At 60.8% G+C, this 25646-nt stretch overlaps 1 protein-coding gene across 2 annotated transcripts in view; it reads right to left on the minus strand.

Annotated features, from left to right (window-relative positions):
• LOC137521902 (sacsin-like) overlaps nucleotides 1-23744 on the minus strand; it is an 88380-nt gene extending 64636 nt beyond the window's left edge. Inside the window, exon 1 of one of the 2 annotated variants that reach the window (XM_068241772.1) lies at nucleotides 23530-23744. The gene's annotated coding sequence lies outside the window, so the exon portion shown is untranslated. Of the gene's footprint in view, nucleotides 1-17382; nucleotides 17401-23529 lie in introns of those variants that run through there. The other variant, XM_068241771.1, reaches the window with a different exon arrangement.
• Between the last annotated feature and the right edge of the window lie 1902 nt (nucleotides 23745-25646).

Below are 25646 nucleotides of genomic sequence, written 5' to 3' on the forward strand. Positions count from 1 at the left end.
CCTCCCGCACACGGGCAGACCTCCCGCACAGGAGCAGACCTCCCGCACAGGAGCAGACCTCCCGCACAGGAGCAGACCTCCAGCACAGGAGCAGACCTCCCGCACAGGAGCAGACCTCCCGCACACGCGCAGACCTCCCGCACAGGAGCAGACCTCCCGCACAGGAGCAGACCTCCCGCACACGCACAGTAGACCTCCCGCACACGCACAGTAGACCTCCCGCACACGAGCAGACCTCCCGCACACGAGCAGACCTCCCGCACACGAGCAGACCTCCCGCACACAAGCAGACCTCCCGCACACAAGCAGACCTCCCGCACAGGAGCAGACCTCCCGCACAGGAGCAGACCTCCCGCACAGGAGCAGACCTCCCGCACAGGAGCAGACCTCCCGCACACGCGCAGACCTCCCGCACATGCGCAGACCTCCCGCACAGGAGGTCAGGAGCAGACCTCCCGCACACGCGCATACCTCCCGCACAGGAACAGACCTCCCGCACACGTGCACCTCCCGCACACGAGCAGACCTCCCGCACACGCGCAGACATCCCGCACAGGAGCAGACCTCCCGCACACGCGCAGAACTCCCGCACAGGCGCAGACCTCCCGCACACGGACAGACCTCCCGCACAGGAGCAGACCTCCCGCACACGCGCAGACCTCCCGCACAGGAGCAGACCTCCCGCACACGCGCAGTAGACCTCCCGCACAGGAGCAGACCTCCCGCACACGCGCAGACCTCCAGCACAGGTGCAGACCTCTCGCACACGGGCAGACCTCCCGCACACGGGCAGACCTCCTGCACAGGAGCAGACCTCCCGCACACGCACAGACCTCCCGCACAGGAGCAGACCTCCCGCACAGGAGCAGACCTCCCGCACAGGAGCAGACCTCCCGCACAGGAGCAGACCTCCCGCACACGCGCAGACCTCCCGCACAGGAGCAGACCTCCCGCACACGCGCAGACCTCCCGCACAGGAGCAGACCTCCCGCACAGGCGCAGACCTCCCGCACAGGCGCAGACCTCCCGCACAGGAGCAGACCTCCCGCACAGGAGCAGACCTCCCGCACACGCGCAGACCTCCCGCACAGGAGCAGACCTCCCGCACACGAGCAGACCTCCCGCACACGAGCAGACCTCCCGCACACGAGCAGACCTCCTGCACACGAGCAGACCTCCCGCACACGAGCAGACCTCCCGCACACACGCAGACCTCCCGCACAGGAGCAGACCTCCCGCACACGCGCAGTAGACCACCCGCACACGCGCAGTAGACCTCCCGCACACGCGCAGTAGACCTCCCGCACACGCGCAGTAGACCTCCCGCACACGCGCAGACCACCCGCACAGGAGCAGACCTCCCGCACACGCGCAGACCTCCCGCACACGCGCAGACCTTCCGCACACGCGCAGACCTCCCGCACACGCGCAGACCTCCCACACACGCGCAGACCTCCCGCACAGGCGCAGACCTCCCGCACAGGAGAAGACCTCCGGCACACGCACAGACCTCCCGCACACGAGCAGACCTCCCGCACACGCGCAGACCTCCCGCACAGGAGCAGACCTCCCGCACACGCGCAGACCTCCAGCACATCAGCAGACCTCCTGCACACGCGCAGACCTCCCGCACAGGAACAGACCTCCCGCACACGCGCAGACCTCCCGCACACGCGCAGTAGACCTCCTGCACAGGAGCAGACCTCCCGCACACGCGCAGACCTCCCGCACAGGAGCAGACCTCCCGCACACGCGCAGACCTCCCGCACACGAGCAGACCTCCCGCACACGCGCAGACCTCCCGCACAGAAGGTCAGGAGCAGACCTCCCGCACACGCGCAGACCTCCTGCACAGGAGCAGACCTCCCGCACAGGAGCAGACCTCCCGCACAGGAGCAGACCTCCCGCACACGCGCAGACCTCCCGCACAGGAGCAGACCTCCCGCACACGAGCAGACCTCCCGCACACGCGCAGACCTCCCGCACACGAGGTCAGGAGCAGACCTCCCGCACACGCGCATACCTCCCGCACAGGAGCAGACCTCCCGCACACGCGCAGACCTCCTGCACAGGAGCAGACCTCCCGCACAGGAGCAGACCTCCCGCACACGCGCAGACCTCCCGCACACGCGCAGACCTCCCGCACACGAGCAGACCTCCCGCACACGAGCAGACCTCCCGCACACGAGCAGACCTCCCGCACAGGAGAAGACCTCCCGCACATCAGCAGACCTCCCGCACACGCGCAGACCTCCCGCACAGGAACAGACCTCCCGTACACGCGCAGACCTCCCGCACACGCGCAGTAGACCTCCCGCACAGGAGCAGACCTCCCGCACACGCGCAGACCTCCCGCACAGGAGCAGACCTCCCGCACACGCGCAGACCTCCCGCACACGAGCAGACCTCCCGCACACGAGCAGACCTCCCGCACACGAGCAGACCTCCCGCACAGGAGCAGACCTCCCGCACAGGAGCAGACCTCCCGCACACACGCAGACCTCCCGCACACGCGCAGTAGACCACCCGCACACGCGCAGTAGACCACCCGCACACGCGCAGTAGACCACCCGCACACGCGCAGTAGACCACCCGCACACGCGCAGTAGACCTCCCGCACACGCGCAGACCTCCCGCACAGGAGCAGACCTCCCGCACAGGAGCAGACCTCCCGCACACGCGCAGACCTCCCGCACACGCGCAGACCTTCCGCACACGCGCAGACCTTCCGCACACGCGCAGACCTCCCGCACACGCGCAGAGCTCCCGCACACGCGCAGACCTCCCACACACGCGCAGACCTCCCGCACAGGAGAAGACCTCCGGCACACGCACAGACCTCCCGCACACGAGCAGACCTCCCGCACACGCGCAGACCTCCCGCATAGGAGCAGACCTCCCGCACAGGAGCAGACCTCCCGCACACGCGCAGACCTCCAGCACATCAGCAGCCCTCCCGCACACGTGCAGACCTCCCGCACAGGAACAGACCTCCCGCACACGCGCAGACCTCCCGCACACGCGCAGTAGACCTACCGCACAGGAGCAGACCTCCCGCACACGCGCAGACCTCCCGCACACGAGCAGACCTCCCGGACACGCGCAGACCTCCCGCACAGGAACAGACCTCCCGCACACGCGCATACCTCCCGCACAGGAACAGACCTCCCGCACACGCGCACCTCCCGCACACGTGCAGACCTTCCGCACACGCGCAGACCTCCCGCACAGGAGCAGACCTCCCGCACACGCGCAGACCTTCCCACAGGAGCAGACCTCCCGCACACACGCAGACCTCCCGCACAGGAGCAGACCTCCCGCACACGCACAGACCTCCCGCACAGGAGCAGACCTCCCGCACAGGAGCAGACCTCCCACACACGCGCAGACCTCCCGCACAGGAGCAGACCTCCCGCACAGGAGCAGACCTTCCGCACAGGAGAAGGCCTCCCGCACACGCGCAGACCTCCCGCACACGCGCAGACCTCCCGCACACGCGCAGACCTCCCGCACACGCGCAGACCTCCCGCACAGGAGCAGACCTCCCGCACAGGAGCAGACCTCCCACACACGCGCAGACCTCCCGCACAGGAGCAGACCTCCCGCACAGGAGCAGACCTCCCGCACACGCGCAGACCCCCCGCACACGCGCAGACCCCCCGCACACGCGCAGTAGACCTCCCGCACAGGAGCAGACCTCCCGCACAGGAGCAGACCTCCCGCACACGCGCAGACCTCCCGCACAGGCGCAGACCTCCCGCACACGCGCAGACCTCCCGCACACGCGCAGAACTCCCACACAGGAGCAGACCTCCCGCACACGGGCAGACCTCCCGCACAGGAGCAGACCTCCCGCACAGGAGCAGACCTCCCGCACAGGAGCAGACCTCCAGCACAGGAGCAGACCTCCCGCACAGGAGCAGACCTCCCGCACACGCGCAGACCTCCCGCACAGGAGCAGACCTCCCGCACAGGAGCAGACCTCACGCACACGCACAGTAGACCTCCCGCACACGCACAGTAGACCTCCCGCACACGAGCAGACCTCCCACACACGAGCAGACCTCCCGCACACAAGCAGACCTCCCGCACACAAGCAGACCTCCCGCACAGGAGCAGACCTCCCGCACAGGAGCAGACCTCCCGCACAGGAGCAGACCTCCCGCACAGGAGCAGACCTCCCGCACACGCGCAGACCTCCCGCACAGGAGCAGACCTCCCGCACACGCGCAGACTTCCCGCACACCCGCAGACCTCCCGCACAGGAGCAGACCTCCCGCACAGGAGCAGACCTCCCACACAGGAGCAGACCTCCCGCACACGCGCAGACCTCCCGCACACGCGCAGACCTCCCGCACAGTAACAGACCTCCCGCACAGTAACAGACCTCCCGCACACGCGCAGACCTTCCGCACACGCGCAGACCTTCCGCACACGCGCAGACCTTCCGCACACGCGCAGACCTTCCGCACACGCGCAGACCTTCCGCACACGCGCATACCTCCCGCACAGGAACAGACCTCCCGCACACGCGCAGACCTCCCACACACGCGCAGACCTCCCGCACAGGCGCAGACCTCCCGCACAGGCGCAGACCTCCCGCACACGCACAGACCTCCCGCACACGAGCAGACCTCCCGCACACGCGCAGACCTCCCGCACAGGAGCAGACCTCCCGCACGCGCGCAGACCTCCCGCACACGAGCAGACCTCCCGCACACGCGCAGACCTCCCGCACACGCGCAGACCTCCCGCACAGGAGCAGACCTCCCGCACACGCGCAGACCTCCAGCACATCAGCAGACCTCCCGCACACGCGCAGACCTCCCGCACAGGAACAGACCTCCCGCACATGCGCAGACCTCCCGCACACGCGCAGTAGACCTCCCGCACAGGAGCAGTCCTCCCGCACATGCGCAGACCCTCAGGGGCTGTGGCTAAAAGTATTAGAGATGCAGGATCAGCAGGAGAGCCAGGCAACTGGTATTATTTTAAAAGAAAAAAATCCATATCTTTCTCAGTTTAGGTTCCCTTTCAAAAAATGCACATTGCCTGGCTGTCGTGCTGATCCTCTGCCTCTAACACTTTTAGCCATAGAAAGGCACTTTAAAAAAACAAAACACAAACACCTGATAAACACAGAGAGAGGTGCACATGGCAGACAACTTAGGGCCCAGTTTTCACTAATGCGAAACTCTTGCAGAATTTGCAGTTTCCCAGCAGGCAAATCGCGCGGTGAAACCCTTCCATAGGTGATAAAGCAGGAGCCATCCAAATCGCTTGCCATAGTGATTTGGACGACATTGCAGCATTTTCCATACAAGTGGCAGCGAATCCCATAGCCGTGCACGGCGTCCGGGATTTGGCTGCGTAGTCGCACAACAGGAAGTACCACCGTGCGTCTTGTAGGAGACACTGCGGCTAGTGGAAACGGACCCTTATGGTTTTCTGCACTGACAGGTGTGCTCCCAGCCTAAATCATACGCCTGAAGCAGGCATGTGTGAAGGCAGCTATACACACACATCAGATTTACTTTGTAGTGACTGGCAGACACTGTCTGATCAGAACCTGATCGGATTTTTATCAATTCCTACTACACGCCTACCACCTCGAATTTTAATAAATTACACTATTCAACATTCAGTTCTCACAAAAAAAAACCTGATCAGAGACATCTGCCACCTCAATTGACAGATTGGGCAATCAAAATTGGACCTTTCGCACACGCGCAGACCTCCCGCACACGCGCAGACCTCCCACACACGCGCAGACCTCCCGCACATGAGAAGACCTCCGGCACACGCACAGACCTCCCGCACAGGAGCAGACCTCCCGCACAGGAGCAGACCTCCCGCACAGGAGCAGACCTCCCGCACACGAGCAGACCTCCCGCACACGAGCAGACCTCCCGCACATGAGCAAACCTCCCGCACAGGAGCAGACCTCCCGCACAGGAGCAGACCTCCCGCACACGCGCAGACCTCCAGCACATCAGCAGACCTCCCGCACACGCGCAGACCTCCCGCACAGGAACAGACCTCCCGCACACGCGCAGACCTCCCGCACATGCGCAGTAGACCTCCCGCACAGGAGCAGACCTCCCGCACACGCGCAGACCTCCCGCACAGGAGCAGACCTCCCGCACACGCGCAGACCTCCCGCACACAAGCAGACCTCCCGCACACGCGCAGACCTCCCGCACAGGAGGTCAGGAGCAGACCTCCCGCACACGCGCATACCTCCTGCACAGGAACAGACCTCCCGCACACGTGCACCTCCCGCACACGCGCAGACCTCCCGCACACGCGCAGACATCCCGCACAGGAGCAGACCTCCCGCACACGCGCAGAACTCCCGCACAGGCGCAGACCTCCCGCACACGGGCAGACCTCCCGCACAGGAGCAGACCTCCCGCACACGCGCAGACCTCCCGCACAGGAGCAGACCTCCCGCACACGCGCAGTAGACCTCCCGCACAGGAGCAGACCTCCCGCACACGCGCAGACCTCCAGCACAGGAGCAGACCTCCCGCACACGGGCAGACCTCCCGCACACGGGCAGACCTCCTGCACAGGAGCAGACCTCCCGCACACGCGCAGACCTCCCGCACAAGAGCAGACCTCCCGCACAGGAGCAGACCTCCCGCACAGGAGCAGACCTCCCGCACAGGCACAGACCTCCCGCACAGGAGCAGACCTCCCGCACACGCGCAGACCTCCCGCACACGAGCAGACCTCCCGCACACGAGCAGACCTCCCGCACACGAGCAGACCTCCCACACATCAGCAGACCTCCCGCACACGCGCAGACCTCCCGCACAGGAACAGACCTCCCGCACACGCACAGACCTCCCGCACACGCGCAGTAGACCTCCCGCACAGGAGCAGACCTCCAGCACACGCGCAGACCTCCCGCACAGGAGCAGACCTCCCGCACAGGCGCAGACCTCCCGCACAGGAGCAGACCTCCCGCACACGCGCAGACCTCCCGCACAGGAGCAGACCTCCCGCACAGGCGCAGACCTCCCGCACAGGCGCAGACCTCCCGCACAGGCGCAGACCTCCCGCACAGGAGCAGACCTCCCGCACACGCGCAGACCTCCCGCACAGGAGCAGACCTCCCGCACACGAGCAGACCTCCCGCACACGAGCAGACCTCCCGCACACGAGCAGACCTCCCGCACAGGAGCAGACCTCCCGCACAGGAGCAGACCTCCCGCACACGCGCAGTAGACCACCCGCGCACGCGCAGTAGACCTCCCGCACACGCGCAGTAGACCTCCCGCACACGCGCAGACCACCCGCACAGGAGCAGACCTCCCGCACACGCGCAGACCTCCCGCACACGCGCAGACCTCCCGCACACGCGCAGACCTCCCGCACACGCGCACACCTCCCACACACGCGCAGACCTCCCGCACAGGCGCAGACCTCCCGCACAGGAGAAGACCTCCGGCACACGCACAGACCTCCCGCACACGAGCAGACCTCCCGCACACGAGCAGACCTCCCGCACACGCGCAGACCTCCAGCACATCAGCAGACCTCCCGCACACGCGCAGACCTCCCGCACAGGAACAGACCTCCCGCACACGCGCAGACCTCCCGCACACGCGCAGTAGACCTCCCGCACAGGAGCAGACCTCCCGCACAAGCGCAGACCTCCCGCACAGGAGCAGACCTCCCGCACACGCGCATACCTCCCGCACAGGAGCAGACCTCCCGCACACGCGCAGACCTCCTGCACAGGAGCAGACCTCCCGCACAGGAGCAGACCTCCCGCACAGGAGCAGACCTCCCGCACAGGAGCAGACCTCCCGCACACGCGCAGACCTCCCGCACACGAGCAGACCTCCCGCACAGAAGGTCAGGAGCAGACCTCCCGCACATGCGCATACCTCCCGCACAGGAGAAGACCTCCCGCACACGCGCAGACCTCCCGCACAGGAGCAGACCTCCCGCACAGGAGCAGACCTCCCGCACACGCGCAGACCTCCCGCACAGGAGCAGACCTCCCGCACAGGAGCAGACCTCCCGCACAGGAGCAGACCTCCCGCACACGAGCAGACCTCCCGCACACGAGCAGACCTCCCGCACACGAGCAGACCTCCCGCAAAGGAGCAGACCTCCCGCACAGGAGCAGACCTCCCGCACAGGAGCAGACCTCCCGCACACGCGCAGTAGACCACCCGCACACGCGCAGTAGACCTCCCGCACACGCGCAGTAGACCTCCCGCACACGCGCAGACCTCCCGCACAGGAGCAGACCTCCCGCACAGGAGCAGACCTCCCGCACACGCGCAGACCTCCCGCACACGCGCAGACCTCCCGCACACGCGCAGACCTCCCACACACGCGCAGACCTCCCGCACAGGAGAAGACCTCCGGCACACGCACAGACCTCCCGCACACGCGCAGACCTCCCGCACACGCGCAGACCTCCCGCATAGGAGCAGACCTCCCGCACAGGAGCAGACCTCCTGCACACGCGCAGACCTCCAGCACATCAGAAGCCCTCCCGCACACGCGCAGACCTCCCGCACAGGAACAGACCTCCCGCACACGCGCAGACCTCCCGCACACGCGCAGTAGACCTCCCGCACAGGAGCAGACCTCCCGCACACGCGCAGACCTCCCGCACACGCGCAGACCTCCCGCACACGAGCAGACCTCCCGCAAACGAGCAGACCTCCCGCACACGAGCAGACCTCCCGCACACGAGCAGACCTCCCGGACACGCGCAGACCTCCCGCACAGGAACAGACCTCCCGCACACGCGCATACCTCCCGCACAGGAACAGACCTCCCGCACACGCGCACCTCCCGCACACGCGCAGACCTCCAGCACACGCGCAGACCTCCAGCACACGCGCAGACCTCCAGCACACGCGCAGACATCCCGCACAGGAGCAGACCTCCCGCACATCAGCAGACCTCCCGCACACGCGCAGACCTCCCGCACACGCGCAGACCTCCCGCACAGGAGCAGACCTCCCGCACAGGAGCAGACCTCCCGCACAGGAGCAGACCTCCCGCACAGGAGCAGACCTCCCGCACAGGAGCAGACCTCCCGCACACGCGCAGACCTTCCCACAGGTGCAGACCTCCCGCACACACGCAGACCTCCCGCACAGGAGCAGACCTCCCGCACACGCGCAGACCTTCCGCACAGGAGCAGACCTCCCGCACAGGAGCAGACCTCGCGCACACGCGCAGACCTCCCGCACAGGAGCAGACCTTCCGCACAGGAGAAGACCTCCCGCACACGCGCAGACCTCCCGCACAGGAGCAGACCTCCCGCACACGCGCAGACCTCCCGCACACGCGCAGACCTCCCGCACACGCGCAGACCTCCCACACAGGCGCAGACCTCCCACACAGGCGCAGACCTCCCGCACAGGAGCAGACCTCCCGCACACGCGCAGACCCCCCGCACACGCGCAGTAGACCTCCCGCACAGGAGCAGACCTCCCGCACAGGAGCAGACCTCCCGCACACGCGCAGACCTCCCGCACAGGCGCAGACCTCCCGCACACGCGCAGACCTCCCGCACAGGAGCAGACCTCCCGCACAGGAGCAGACCTCCCGCACACGGGCAGACCTCCCGCACAGGAGCAGACCTCCCGCACACGCGCAGACCTCCCGCACAGGAGCAGACCTCCCGCACAGGAGCAGACCTCCCGCACAGGCGCAGACCTCCCGCACACGCGCAGACCTCCCGCACAGGAGCAGACCTCCCGCACACGCGCAGACCTCCCGCACACGCACAGTAGACCTCCCGCACACGAGCAGACCTCCCGCACACGAGCAGACCTCCCGCACAGGCGCAGACCTCCCACACAGGCGCAGACCTCCCGCACAGGAGCAGACCTCCCGCACACGCGCAGACCCCCCGCACACGCGCAGTAGACCTCCCGCACAGGAGCAGACCTCCCGCACAGGAGCAGACCTCCCGCACAGGCGCAGACCTCCCGCACACGCGCAGACCTCCCGCACACGCGCAGACCTCCCGCACAGGAGCAGACCTCCCGCACACGGGCAGACCTCCCGCACAGGAGCAGACCTCCCGCACACGCGCAGACCTCCCGCACAGGAGCAGACCTCCCGCACACGCGCAGACCTCCCGCACAGGAGCAGACCTCCCGCACAGGAGCAGACCTCGCGCACACGCGCAGACCTCCCGCACAGGAGCAGACCTTCCGCACAGGAGAAGACCTCCCGCACACGCGCAGACCTCCCGCACAGGAGCAGACCTCCCGCACACGCGCAGACCTCCCGCACACGCGCAGACCTCCCGCACACGCGCAGACCTCCCACACAGGCGCAGACCTCCCACACAGGCGCAGACCTCCCGCACAGGAGCAGACCTCCCGCACACGCGCAGACCCCCCGCACACGCGCAGTAGACCTCCCGCACAGGAGCAGACCTCCCGCACAGGAGCAGACCTCCCGCACACGCGCAGACCTCCCGCACAGGCGCAGACCTCCCGCACACGCGCAGACCTCCCGCACACGCGCAGACCTCCCGCACAGGAGCAGACCTCCCGCACACGGGCAGACCTCCCGCACAGGAGCAGACCTCCCGCACACGCGCAGACCTCCCGCACAGGAGCAGACCTCCCGCACAGGAGCAGACCTCCCGCACAGGCGCAGACCTCCCGCACAGGCGCAGACCTCCCGCACACGCGCAGACCTCCCGCACAGGAGCAGACCTCCCGCACACGCGCAGACCTCCCGCACACGCACAGTAGACCTCCCGCACACGAGCAGACCTCCCGCACACGAGCAGACCTCCCGCACACGAGCAGACCTCCCGCACACATGCAGACCTCCCGCACACATGCAGACCTCCCGCACAGGAGCAGACCTCCCGCACACGCGCAGACCTCACGCACAGGAGCAGACCTCCCGCACACGCGCAGAATTCCCGCACACCCGCAGACCTCCTGCACAGGAGCAGACCTCCCGCACAGGAGCAGACCTCCCGCACAGGAGCAGACCTCCCGCACACGCGCAGACCTCCCGCACAGGAACAGACCTACCGCACAGTAACAGACCTCCCGCACAGTAACAGACCTCCCGCACAGTAACAGACCTCCCGCACACGCGCAGACCTTCCGCACACGCGCAGAGCTTCCGCACACGCGCAGACCTCCCGCACACGCGCAGACCTCCCGCACAGGAACAGACCTCCCGCACACGCGCAGACCTCCCACACACGCGCAGACCTCCCACACACGCGCAGACCTCCCGCACAGGCGCAGACCTCCCGCACAGGAGAAGACCTCCGGCACACGCACAGACCTCCCGCACACGAGCAGACCTCCCGCACACGCGCAGACCTCCCGCACAGGAGCAGACCTCCCGCACACGAGCAGACCTCCCGCACACGAGCAGACCTCCCGCACACGAGCAGACCTCCCGCACACGAGCAGACCTCCCGCACACGAGCAGACCTCCCGCACACGAGCAGACCTTCCGCACAGGAGCAGACCTCCCGCACACGCGCAGACCTCCAGCACATCAGCAGACCTCCCGCACACGCGCAGACCTCCCGCACAGGAACAGACCTCCCGCACATGCGCAGACCTCCCGCACACGCGCAGTAGACCTCCCGCACAGGAGCAGACCTCCCGCACATGCGCAGACCTCCCACACAGGAGCAGACCATCCGCACACGCGCAGACCTCCCGCACAGGAGCAGACCTCCCGCGCACGCGCAGACCTCCCGCACACGCGCAGACCTCCCGCACAGGAGCAGACCTCCCGCACAGGAGCAGACCTCCCGCACAGGAGCAGACCTCCCGCACAGGAGCAGACCTCCCGCACACGCGCAGACCTCCCGCACACGCGCAGACCTCCCGCACAGGAGCAGACCTCCCACACACGCGCAGACCTCCCGCACAGGCGCAGACCTCACGCACAGGAGCAGACCTCCCGCACACGCGCAGACCCCCCGCACACGCGCAGTAGACCTCCCGCACAGGAGCAGACCTCCCGCACAGGAGCAGACCTCCCGCACAGGAGCAGACCTCCCGCACAGGCGCAGACCTCCCGCACAGGCGCAGACCTCCCGCACAGGAGCAGACCTCCCGCACAGGAGCAGACCTCCCGCACACGCGCAGACCTCCCGCACACGCGCAGACCTCCCGCACAGGAGCAGACCTCCCGCACACGCGCAGACCTCCCGCACAGGAGCAGACCTCCCGCACAGGAACAGACCTCCCGCACACGCGCAGACCTCCCGCACACGCGCAGACCTCCCGCACACGCGCAGACCTCCTGCACAGGAGCAGACCTCCCGCACAGGAGCAGACCTCCCGCACAGGAGCAGACCTCCCGCACAGGATCAGACCTCCCGCACACGCGCAAACCTTCCGCACAGGAGCAGACCTCCCGCACACACGCAGACCTCCCGCACAGGAGCAGACCTCCCGCACAGGAGCAGACCTCCCGCACAGGAGCAGACCTCCCGCACAGGAGCAGACCTCCCGCACACGAGCAGACCTCCCGCACACGAGCAGACCTCCCGCACACGAGCAGACCTCCCGCACACGAGCAGACCTCCCGCACACGAGCAGACCTCCCGCACACGAGCAGACCTCCCGCACACGCGCAGACCTCCCGCACACGAGCAGACCTCCCGCACACGCGCAGACCTCCCGCACAGGCGCAGACCTCCCGCACACGCGCAGACCTCCCGCACAGGAGCAGTCCTCCCGCACACGCGCAGACCTCCCGCACACACGCGCAGACCTCACGCACAGGCGCAGACCTCCCGCACAGGAGCAGACCTCCCGCACAGGAGCAGACCTCCCGCACAGGAGCAGACCTCCCGCACAGGAGCAGACCTCCCGCACAGGAGCAGACCTCTCGCACAGGAACAGACCTCTCGCACAGGAACAGACCTCCCTCACACGCGCAGACCTCCCGCACAGGAGAAGACCTCCCGCACACGCGCAGACCTCCCGCACACGCGCAGACCTCCCGCACAGGAGCAGACCTCCCGCACAGGAGCAGACCTCCCGCACAGGAGCAGACCTCCCGCACAGGAGCAGACCTCCCGCACAGGAGCAGACCTCCCGCACACGCGCAGACCTCCCGCACACGCGCAGTAGACCTCCCGCACAGGAGCAGACCTCCCGCACACGCGCAGACCTCCCTCACAGGAGCAGACCTCCCGCACACGCGCAGACCTCCCGCACAAGCGCATTAGACCTCCCGCACAGTAGCAGACCTCCCGCACACGCGCAGACCTCCCACACACGCGCAGACCTCCCGCACACGAGCAGACCTCCCGCACACGACCAGACCTCCCGCACACGACCAGACCTCCCGCACACGACCAGACCTCCCGCACACAAGCAGACCTCCCGCACACAAGCAGACCTCCCGCACAGCAGCAGACCTCCCGCACAGCAGCAGACCTCCCGCACACGCGCAGACCTCCCGCACAGGAGCAGACTTCCGACACACGCGCAGACCTCCCGCACAGGAGCAGACCTCCCGCACACACGCAGACCTCCCGCACACGAGCAGACCTCCCGCACACGCACAGACCTCCCGCACACGCGCAGACCTCCCGCACACGCGCAGACCTCCCGCACACGCGCAGACCTCCCGCACAGGAGCAGACCTCCCGCACACGAGCAGACCTCCCGCACAGGAGCAGACCTCCCGCACAGGAGCAGACCTCCCGCACACGCGCAGACCTCCCGCACACGCGCAGACCTCCCGCACACGCGCAGACCTCCCGCACACGCGCAGACCTCCCGCACAGGAGCAGACCTCCCGCAAACGCGCAGACCTCCCGCACAGGAGCAGACCTCCCGCACAGGCGCAGACCTCCCGCACAGGCGCAGACCTCCCGCACAGGAGCAGACCTCCCGCACACGCGCAGACCTCCCGCACACGCGCAGACCTCCCGCACAGGCGCAGACCTCCCGCACAGGCGCAGACCTCCCGCACAGGAGCAGACCTCCCGCACAGGAGCAGCTGTGCAGACCTCCCGCACAGGAGCAGACCTCCCGCACAGGAGCAGACCTCCCGCACAGGAGCAGACCTCCCGCACACGCGCAGACCTCCCGCACAGGAGCAGACCTCCCGCACACGCGCAGACCTCCCGCACAGGAGCAGACCTCCCGCACAGGAGCAGACCTCCCGCACAGGAGCAGACCTCCCGCACACGCGCAGACCTCCCGCACACGCGCAGACCTCCCACACACGAGCAGACCTCCCACACACGAGCAGACCTCCCGCACACGCGCAGACCTCCCGCACACGAGCAGACCTCCTGCACACGCGAAGACCTCCCGCACAGGAGCAGACCTCCCGCACAGGAGCAGACCTCCCGCACAGGAGCAGACCTCCCGCACACGCGCAGACCTCCCGCACACGCGCAGACCTCCCGCACACGCGCAGACCTCCCGCACACGCGCAGACCTCCCGCACACGAGCAGACCTCCCGCACACGCGCAGACCTCCCGCACACGAGCAGACCTCCCGCACACGCGCAGACCTCCCGCACAGGAGCAGACCTCCCGCACAGGAACAGACCTCCCGCACAGGAGCAGACCTCCCGCACACGCGCAGACCTCCCGCACCTGCGCAGACCTCCCGCACACGCGCAGACCTCCCGCACACGCGCAGACCTCCCGCACACGCGCAGACCTCCCGCACACGCGCAGACCTCCCGCACAGGCGCAGACCTCCCGCACACGAGCAGACCTCCCGCACACGCGCAGACCTCCCGCACAGGCGCAGACCTCCCGCACAGGCGCAGACCTCCCGCACACGCGCAGACCTCCCGCACACACGCAGACCTCCCGCACACGCGCAGACCTCCCGCACACGCGCAGACCTCCCGCACACGCGCAGACATCCCGCACAGGAGCAGACATCCCGCACAGGCGCAGACCTCCCGCACAGGAGCAGACCTCCCGCACAGGAGCAGACCTCCCGCACAGGAGCAGACCTCCCACACACGCGCAGACCTCCCGCACACGCGCAGACCTCCCGCACACGCGCAGACCTCCCGCACACGCGCAGACCTCCCGCACACGCGCAGACCTCCCGCACAGGAGCAGACATCCCGCACAGGCGCAGACCTCTCGCACACGCGCAGACCTCCCGCACAGGAGCAGACCTCCCGCACAGGCGCAGACCTCCCGCACACGCGCAGACCTCCCGCACACGCGCAGACCTCCCGCACAGGCGCAGACCTCCCGCACAGGCGCAGACCTCCCGCACACGCGCAGACCTCCCGCACACGCGCAGACCTCCCGCACAGGCGCAGACCTCCCGCACAGGAGCAGACCTCCCGCACAGGCGCAGACCTCCCGCACAGGAGCAGACCTCCCGCACAGGAGCAGACCTCCCGCACAGGCGCAGACCTCCCGCACACGCGCAGACCTCCCGCACAGGAGCAGACCTCTCGCACACGCGCAGACCTCCCGTACAGGAGCAGACCTCCCGCACAGGAGCAGACCTCCCGCACAGGAGCAGACCTCCCGCACAGGAGCAGACCTCCCGCACAGGAGCAGACCTCCCGCACAGGAGCAGACCTCCCGCACAGGAGCAGACCTCCCGCACAGGAGCAGACCTCCCGCACACGCGCAGACCTCCCGCACACGCGCAGACCTCCCGCACACGCGCAGACCTCCCGCACACGAGCAGACCTTCCGCACACGAGCAGACCTCCCGCACAGGAGCAGACCTCACGCACAGGAGCAGACCTCACGCACAGGAGCAGACCTCACGCACAGGAGCAGACCTCACGCACAGGAGCAGACCTCCCGCACACGCGCAGACCTCCAGCACACGCGCAGACCTCCCGCACACGCGCAGACCTCCCACACACGCGCAGACCTCCCGCACAGGCGCAGACCTCCCGCACAGGCGCAGACCTCCCGCACAGGCGCAGACCTCCCGCACAGGCGCAGACCTCCCGCACAGGAGCAGACCTCCCGCACAGGAGCAGACCTCCCGCATACGCGCAGTAGACCCGGATGACGTCACTGAGCTCACCGCGGCTGAATGGCAGACCACGGGAGGACGGCGTGGGACTTAGACGTGTTAATGGGGCGGGAGGAAGCCCCGGGTAAGTATCAGAGCTGGGCTGTCTGTCGTCTCTGAGTCCCTTTAAGCAATATACCAGTTGCCTGGCTGCCCTGCTGATCCTCTGCCTCTGATACGTTTAGCCATAGCCCCTGAACAAGCATGCAGCAGATCAGGTGTTTCTGACATTATTGTCAGATCTGACAAGATTACCTGTATGCTTGATTCTGGTTTTATTCAGACACTACTGCAGCCAAATAGATCAGTAGGGCTGACGGGCAACCGGCATTGTTTAGCAGGCAATAAATATGGCAGCTTACATATATCTCTCTCTACCATTGTCCTTTAAAGGGAACCTTAACTGAGGGATATGGATGTTTTCTTTTAAACAATACCAGTTGCCTGGCAGCCATGCTGATCTCTTTGGCTGCAATGGCTGAATCACACACCTGAAACAGGCATGCAGCTAATCCAGTCTGGCTTCAGTCAGAGCACCTGATCTGCATGCTTGTTCAGGGGCTGTGGCTAAAAGTATTAGAGACACAGGAGCAGGGGCATAGCAATAGGGGGTGCAGAGGTAGCGATCGCCATCCCTCAACTGCAGTATTAGCTTTCCATGGGTCCTGTGCTCATAATAATCCCTTCTATAGATACTATGAATAGTGGTAATTATTAACAAGCTGCTCCCCACCCCCTTCTTACACCTCTGACACTGTAGTTGCCATTGGCAGGTTTTGGTGCACCCTATCAATTGTTATGTATAGAGTGCTTTAGGGGCCCCGTTGTAAAACTTGCATCAGGGCCCACAGCTCCTTAGCTACGCCACTGAGCAGGAAAGTAAGGCACCTGGTATTATTTTAAAGGGAAAAAATCCATTCTCAGTTAATATTCCCTTTAAATACTACAGAAAAGAAGAACTACAAATCATGGGGGCCCCCCAGTAAACTTTGATGGACCCTTTAATGTTCACCCCCCTTCCTGTCTTTCATGTCCTGGAGGCCCATCTCACAAGGGTCATAAAACAAGTGTGACCACCATGACCTTCATACCCATAACAAGTGTAGCCACAAAACCACCTGATCTGGAGTATAGTCCCCTGTATCGGAGGAAGGGATGATTAGTAGTTGGGACCCCCACAGAGATCACAGGGCTGCTCCCTTTATATATACACCCCTCCGTCTTACTCAGCGATAACAGCAAAAATAATAGTAATAAAAATCAATGCACATCCCATAGTAATTTGAAAGTCTGTGTGCATGACGATGACACACCATGTGTGTTGCCGGGTTACAGCTGCCAATAGTGCTCTCTGATTTACATACTCACATTTAGCAAAGATTCCTTGCTGCAGGCAAGGTGTGTCACTGTGGCTGGGGAATCCCATGTGAAGTGAGTATGTACATCACATGACCTCCCAGACTGCCCTGGGGCAGAAGGCTACATGACATCACAGCCTTGGCTCACCATCGTCTGGAGGGCGGAGCTATAGACCAATAAACAGCAATATATACAGATCAGAAGTATTTCTGATGCTGGAACCAGGATAATGAATGCACACCTGAAGTGAGAGGTGTTTGTGTTGGATCAATAACGCAGGGACTGTGCAGATCAACTCAGAGCTGTATATTCACCCTGGTCCCTGCTAGTCTTACAGGAAGGAAGATTGATACTGAACAATGCACTTCCTGTGCTAATAGCTATAAAGCATGTAGGTGGCAGAATAACCATTCAAAGGATACCCAAAGCGACATGTGACATGATGAGATAGACATGTGTACAGTGCCTAGCACACAAATAACTATGCTGTGTTCCTTTTTTTTCTTTCTCTGCCTGAAAGAGTTAAATATCAGGTGGCTGACTCAGTCCTGACTCAGACAGGAAGTGACTACAGTGTGACCAGGGGCGTAACTAGGCCCCACCGGGCCCCCCTGCAGGATTTCAGAGCCCCCCCCCCTTTGGGGTAGTTTTGGGGGTCTGGAGGGGTCGCAGCATGAGGGGAAAGCTGTGGCCACAGTCGGCGGGGAGGGGGGACGTTCCCTCCCCCCTCCCTCACCTCGGGGCTCTCCCCTCTGTGCTCCCCTCCAGCTTAAATAAGTGTCCGTGGGCAGCGGCGGCAGCAAACAGATACATACCTTACGTGTGCTCCAGCCTGCGTTCCTCTCGCTAGCCTCTGACACGACTTCCTGTTATAACTAAATCTAGACCAAACGGAATTTATGATCTTCCCACCCCGGCCATCCACGAACCTCCCAGATGTGCATGTCACTGTTACCCACACTACCATTCGCCCTACCTCTCAAGCCCGCTGTCTGGGTGTCACCCTGGACTCCGCACTCTCCTTCACTCCCCACATCCCCTACCATTCGTGTCCTTACCTCTCCCTCTAGATTGTAAGGCTTTGGGCCGGGTCCTCCTCCTTGTGTGCCCTACCTGATCATGCACCTCCATTACTGTGAACCCATGCTATGCATCTGAGTGAACCTAACTTGCCTAATCTCCATGCTCCCATCCAGTGACTGACTAAGCATTACCTGGTACTCATACTGTGCTGTGTGATCTGGTCTTTCTTGTATTCCTGTATTGTCATATTGCTGTATGTCTCCCCTAAATATTGTCTGTAACCTGAATTAATGTTCAGCGCTGCGTAATATGTTGGCGCTTTATAAATACAATAAATTAATAATAATAATACCGGAAGTCGCGGCAGAGGCTAGCGAGAGGAACGCAGGCTGGAGCGCACGGAAGCTATGTATCTGTTTGCTGCCGCCGCTGCCCACGGACACTTATTTAAGCTGGAGGGGAGCGCAGAGGGGAGAGCCCCGAAGGTGAGGGGGGGAACGTCCCCCCTCCCCGCCGACTGTGGCCACGGCTTTCCCCTCATGCTGCCACCCCTCTAGCCCCCCAAAACGTGCCCGAGCAGGAGCAGGGGCTGCAGGCCCTATTGTTACGCTAGTGAGTGTGACCCTCACTGATAAGAAATTCCAACTATAAAACCCTTTCCTAGCAGAAAATGGCTTCTGAGAGCAAGGAAGATATAAAAAGGGGAATTCTGAACTCTTGCACAGGACAGAAGAAAAACAAAGAAATGTGCCCTGGATGTATCGTAGGAGGAAAAAAAAAAGGTTTTAACTTACCTGGGGCTTCTTCCAGCCCCCTGGACTCCTACTGTTCCCACAATGTCCTCCTGGTCCTCTCCGGGGAGTGGCAGTGACCCCTGTAAAGCTGGGCTGTCGGGGGGCTACTGCGTACACGCGGCCAGGTGCAGCCTCCACTCTGTCTGTATTCCCGGCACTGGGAGGGTTCTACGCAAGCGCAGTAGTGAATTATGAGTACTGCGCATGCGCAGAATGCTCCCATCCACGGGAGCACGAACAGGGTGCACACGGCTAGTGGTCACATGTGTGCAGTAGCCGCCGACTGGCAGCGACAGCCCAGCTTTGCAGGGGTCGCTGCCACTGCCCAGAGAGAACCAGGAGGACATCATGGGCAAAGTAGGGGTCCATGGGGCTGGAAGGAGCCCCAGGTAATTAAAGATCTTTTTTTTTCTTTTTTACTTAAAGAGAGCCCAAGGTGGTCTCATTAAAAAAAAAATTATGCTATCTGATCCAGGGAGGCTGAGCGGATCAGGTAGCCTCCATCCATGCCGTTCTCCGCCGCTCCTGTGGGCCGCAGTGGCCCACTTTCAATTTGGTGACCTCTGGGTCAAAACGCTGAAAGGAGAGATTCATTCTCTCACCAGCGTGCTGGGAGGCGGGGGAGTGGTAGGGGGCGTGGCAGGGGGAAGAGACCTGCCCAATGGCAGCTCTGGAAAGCCTGCAGGAACGTTTTGAGCAGGGAATCCCTCTCCTCTATTTACCCTCCGAGATAGCGACAATATTGTCACTAATCTTGGGGGGCCATAGCGTGGGGGTGGGGGGGGGGCAGAGAGTGGCAGTGTGGGGACACAGAGGCCTGTCATGAGGCAGAGAACATGCCTCTGTGTCCCATCAAGTTGTAATTTGATCCCTCAGATGTGTCAGCTGACTGCCATGGCAAAGAGGTGATTGGTAAACACAGGATGTTAACAATATGTCTGCTTCCATGAAAGCAGGAAGTAGACACACTGCAGATTTATTGCAGGATTTGTATCAGCTGTAACAAAGAAAGGTCATTATGCTGTTGTATATCTCATAGAGCAGAGAGGAAGTTCTGAATTCAGGTCCGCTTTATATAGAGGCTGCCATATCTATTGCTTTTTATTATCATCATTTAGTATTTATATAGCACAAACATCTTCCACAGCGCTGTAGATTGTCTTGTCACTAACTGTCCCTCAGAGGAGCTCACACTCTAATCCCTACCATAGTCATATGTCTATGTATGTATCCAGTGCTGCTCATCTGGATTCCGGGTATCCGACCTTTTTCAGCTATCCAATTCGGATTCCGGATTTCTGTGCAAATCCGGATAGCTATCTGCGGATATTTGGTCGCATACCTGGATATCTGCGGACATCCGAATCCGAATACTGTAACTAAGGAGATGACATAATTGAGCCAATTAGAGGGCTCCCAACAGAAGCCCTAGCAACCAATCACAGAAGGGAACCCTGGCCAGCCCCGCTTGACCTCATTGAGCCAATCAGAGGCCTCCCAGCCCAAACCCTGGCACCCAATCACAGAAAGGAACCCTGGCCAGGCCCCCTCCCGTACAATAAGGAGGGCTGCCTGCCATGATGAGACATATAGTCCTAGCTTGCTGAATGCTCACTGAGAGACATGCTCCAGTGCTGCTGGCCTAGCAAGTGCTGTATACAGTGATAAACCTAAAGCTGTTCGGTGATTAACCCCTTCACTATCACTACACAATTGTTATATTGTTAATTAGCTTGATTTCATTGTGTGACAGTCAGAGTGTGTGCTGCAGGGCTGCTGCAGCTGCTATGTGTCTGTGTGTGTGCTGTGCACACACCAGGCCAGCTGCTGCCTTCTGGCCAGCTAGCCTTAGCTACAGTATACACCACCCCCCCTGGACTGAAATGTGCGCCCGCGTCCAAACAATGCAATACTGGTCTATGGAGAAATTTTAGCTTCCATCATAGTTTTGCATGCAAAAATATAATATACCGGACATCTGCACCAACGTTGAGGTAAATCTCCAGAGCAGATGTCCTAACACTAACTAACCTAAGTTAAAAGCAAATGTCTTTACCCTGGGAGCAGCTATGCTAAAATGTGTAACTTACATTCAATACAGACAGCAGAAAACAAAGCAAGGGATGCGCAGCCTTCTACCTTTAGCGCTCACCAACATGGGCTGCAACTGAATGACTCATCACTAGAGTTGGGCCGAATGGTTCGCCTGCGAACGGTTCCATGCGAACTTCCGTAGTTCGCGTTCGCGTCCCGCAGGCGAACCTTTGCGGAAGTTCGGTTCGCCCCATAATGCACCATGGAGGGTCAACTTTGACCCTCTACATCACAGTCAGCAGGCACAGTGTAGCCAATTAGGCTACACTAGCCCCTGGAGCCCCACCCCCCTTATATAAGGCAGGCAGCGGCGGCCATTACGGTCACTCGTGTGCAGGGTCGGACTGGGACCCTGGGGGCCCACCAGAGAAATTTCAACCTGGGGCCCACACATCCCATTACTGCGGTGAAAAAAGGAACATGACCATGCATCGGAAGGTGGGCGTGGTCATGATGCATCATGGACAGGGCCAAATGTACATGAACTTAGCAGCATTGTAATGAAGAAACACTGCTACCCAGTAAAACTTTGCATAGAGTCCCCCTTTAATATAATGTCCCAGTTGCCATACATATGACATGGATTAGATTGTGAGCTCCTCTGAGGACAGTCAGTGACACGACTATGTCAATTAATCTAAGTCAATAAATCTAAGAATCTAAGGCCTCCTTTCCACGGACTGCTGATAGGCAGTGAAATGCCTCTCAAACTCTCTCAACTGCTTACTGCTGCCTGGTAACTGCTTGTTGCTGCATGATAACTGCTTACTTCTGCCTGGTAACTGCTTGCTGAGCACACAGCTCAACAGTTCGTGGAAAGGAGGCCTCAGTCAATCTAAAATCAATTACCTGGTGGGTGGCCTAATATCAATTACCTGGAGGGTGGGTGGCCTAATATCAATTACCTGGAGGGTGGGTGGCCTAATATCCATTACCAGGTGGGTGGGCTAATATCAATCACCTGGAGGGTGGGCTAATATCAATTACCAGGTGGGTGGGCTAATATCAATTACCTGGAGGGTGGGCTAATATCAATTACCAGGTGTGGGTGGGCTAATATCAATTACCAGGTGTGGGTGGGCTAATATCAATTACCAGGTGTGGGAGGGCTAATATCAATTACCTGGAGGGTGGGCTAATATCAATTACGTGGAGGGTGGGCTAATATCAATTACCTGGAGGGTGGGTGGGCTAATATCAATTACCTGGAGGGTGGGCTAATATCAATTACCTGGAGGGTGGGCTAATATCAATTACCTGGAGGGTGGGCTAATATCAATTACCAGGTGGGTGGGCTAATATCAATTACCAGGTGGGTGGGCTAATATCAATTACCAGGAGGGTGGGCTAATATCAATTACCAGGTGGGTGGGCTAATATCAATTACCAGGTGGGTGGGCTAATATCAATTACCTGGAGGGTGGGCTCACACAAGCCTAAGTAAGGCAGGGTGGGTGATCTAATAAGTGAGCTTACACTTTGAAACGTCTTATGTACATAGGCAAAAGAGGTTAGTATGTTAGTATTAGGCAGAGTAAAGGTTAGTGTCAAGGTGGCCATTAACAATACAATTCTCCAGATGATCGACCATCTGATTCGATCGTAATATCGATCGGAAACAATCATTCAAGATCACTAACAGAAGTAATGATGCTAACCAATTTGATCAGACCAATGAAATTGATCCAGAAAATGTATCTATTCCATTAATCTGATCAAATTGCATAGAAGCTTTCATTCCGCTAGTGGGACCGAACGATCATCTCCAAAAGATATTGCGATTAGATGATCGTCTAGAGAATTGTATCGCTAATGATCATTAGCAGAGGAGAGAAAAATAAATGCAATGCAGGTAGGTCATCCACACAAATAGATGTATTAAATGGATAGGACTTACTGCAATTCAGTGACAATAACTGCACAAAATAATCATCAATAAAAAGTGCAAATGCTATAATCATACACCAGGAATACAATAAACTGCATAACCTGAAAGTGCAAACAATACATTGTTGTAAACTAAAAGAAAATACAAAAAGAGGGATGAATAGTGTGAGAATTCTCCAGACAGGAAAGAGTGGAGATAGGGAGTTGTGTAAACTACAATAGAGAGAAGAGCTGACAGCTATTTCAGGCTCAGCTCAGTGCTGGGACAGGAGAGTGTGTGCACGGAGGGGAGGGGGGAAGGGTAGTGTCTGCAGCACTGACAGGCAGGAGGTAGCCAGAGGGTGAGATAAAAGAATACCTGCTGGCAATGGCATTCCGTGGAGGAGGCGGACCAGCTGGACCAAAGACATGTCTGTGCAGGCTGATTCAAATTAGCCGCGCTGTTGCAGCTTTCTCCTCACTGCTGTGCACGTGGGGGGCAGGGCCTCTTCCAGTAACCAGAGTGACTCTCGTCTCTGGCTGTATTCCCATCTCTGTCTGCTGTAGAGCGGAGGGGTGGAGCCACGCCCACTTGCTGTGTTTTCTCTGTTCAGCCGGAACTATAAACTAATTGCCGGCTGGAGACAGAGAGCGCAGGGAGGCGGAAGGTTAAAATAGTCCCTTAGCCTGCCTGCGCAGCGTCTCTGCAACAATCTTCTGGGGGGTGATTTTACTTATTGAAATGGCCCAGCCAGGGCTGCATTAAAGAAGATATTAAAACACATGTAGCCAGAAAACGCGCCCCGTCTATGGGCCCCATAGTTATCCCTACGCCACTGGCCCTGGGGCCCACTGGAGATGTGGAGGCGGGGCCCACCGACCAAAACATCGGCACTTCGCTGGGTCAGTACGACGCTGCTCGTGTGCCTGCATTAGTGAGAGTAGGGCGAGCTGCTGCACACTCTCTCTCATAGGGAAAGATTAGTTAGGCTTAGCTTGTCCCTGGCTGCATACCTGTTCTTTGAACCCACCACTGCATACCTGTTCTGTGAACCCACCACTGCATACCTGTTCTGTGAACCCACCACTGCATACCTGTTCTGTGAACCCACCACTGCATACCTGTACTGTGAACCCACCACTTCATACCTGTTCTGTGAACCCACCACTGCATACCTGTACTGTGAACCCACCACTGCATACCTGTTCTTTGAACCCACCACTGCATACCTGTTCTGTGAACCCACCACTGCATACCTGTTCAGTGAACCCGCCACTGCATACCTGTTCTGTGAACCCACCACTGCATACCTGTTCTGTGAACCCACCACTGCACACCTGTACTGTGAACCCACCACTGCATACCTGTTCTGTGAACCCACCACTGCATACCTGTTCTGTGAACCCACCACTGCATACCTGTATTGTAAACCCACCACTGCATACCTGTTCTGTGAACCCACCACTGCATACTTGTTCTGTGAACTCACCGCTGCATACCTGTTCTGTGAACCCACCACTGCATACCTGTTCTGTGAACCCACCACTGCATACCTGTACTGTGAACCCACCACTGCATACCTGTTCTGTGAACCCACCACTGCATACCTGTTCTGTGAACCCGCCACTGCATACCTGTTCTGTGAACCCACCACTGCATACCTGTTCTGTGAACCCGCCACTGCATACCTGTTCTGTTCAGTGAACCCGCCACTGTATACCTGTTCTGTTCAGTGAACCCGCCACTGTATACCTGTTCTGTTCAGTGAACCCGCCACTGCATACCTGTTCTGTTCAGTGAACCCGCCACTGCATACCTGTTCTGTTCAGTGAACCCGCCACTGCATACCTGTTCTGTTCAGTGAACCCGCCACTGCATACCTGTTCTGTTCAGTGAACAGTTTGGTGTGTCAGTGTGAAGCAGTACCTTAATTACACTACCTGATTGATGTATACACATGCAAGATGTTTTAAAGCACTTTAGGCCTGTCATTTAGCATTCAATATGATTTCTGCCCTTAAAACGCTGCTTTGCGTCAAATCCAGATTTTTCCCGGGGACTTTTGGCGTGTATCCCACTCCGCCATGCCCCCCTCCAGGTGTTAGACCCCTTGAAACATCTTTTCCATCACTTTTGTGGCCAGCATAATTTTTTTTTTTTTCAAAGTTCGCATCCCCATTGAAGTCTATTGCGGTTCGCGAACTTTAACGCAAACCGAACCTTCCCAACTCTACTCATCACCTCATATGCACCGCTTATATAGCTCAAATACACACTCAGCAATCAGACAGATGCAAAACATATGCATAACTAAATACTTCCCATGCAAAACAGGATGGCACAATGGGTGCTGCTAGCGCGTACGTACAAAAAGGGCGCCTGGACAAAAAGGGCGCGGGGTGTAAACTCTAAATAATAATTAATCATTAATAGGGTTTTTAAAAATAGTTTGCTATATTTCGTTTACAAATAAAGTTTAACAAAATTATAAATCA

This window comes from Hyperolius riggenbachi, chromosome 6 (assembly GCF_040937935.1).
Source record: "Hyperolius riggenbachi isolate aHypRig1 chromosome 6, aHypRig1.pri, whole genome shotgun sequence".
NCBI classification, from domain to species: domain Eukaryota; kingdom Metazoa; phylum Chordata; class Amphibia; order Anura; family Hyperoliidae; genus Hyperolius; species Hyperolius riggenbachi.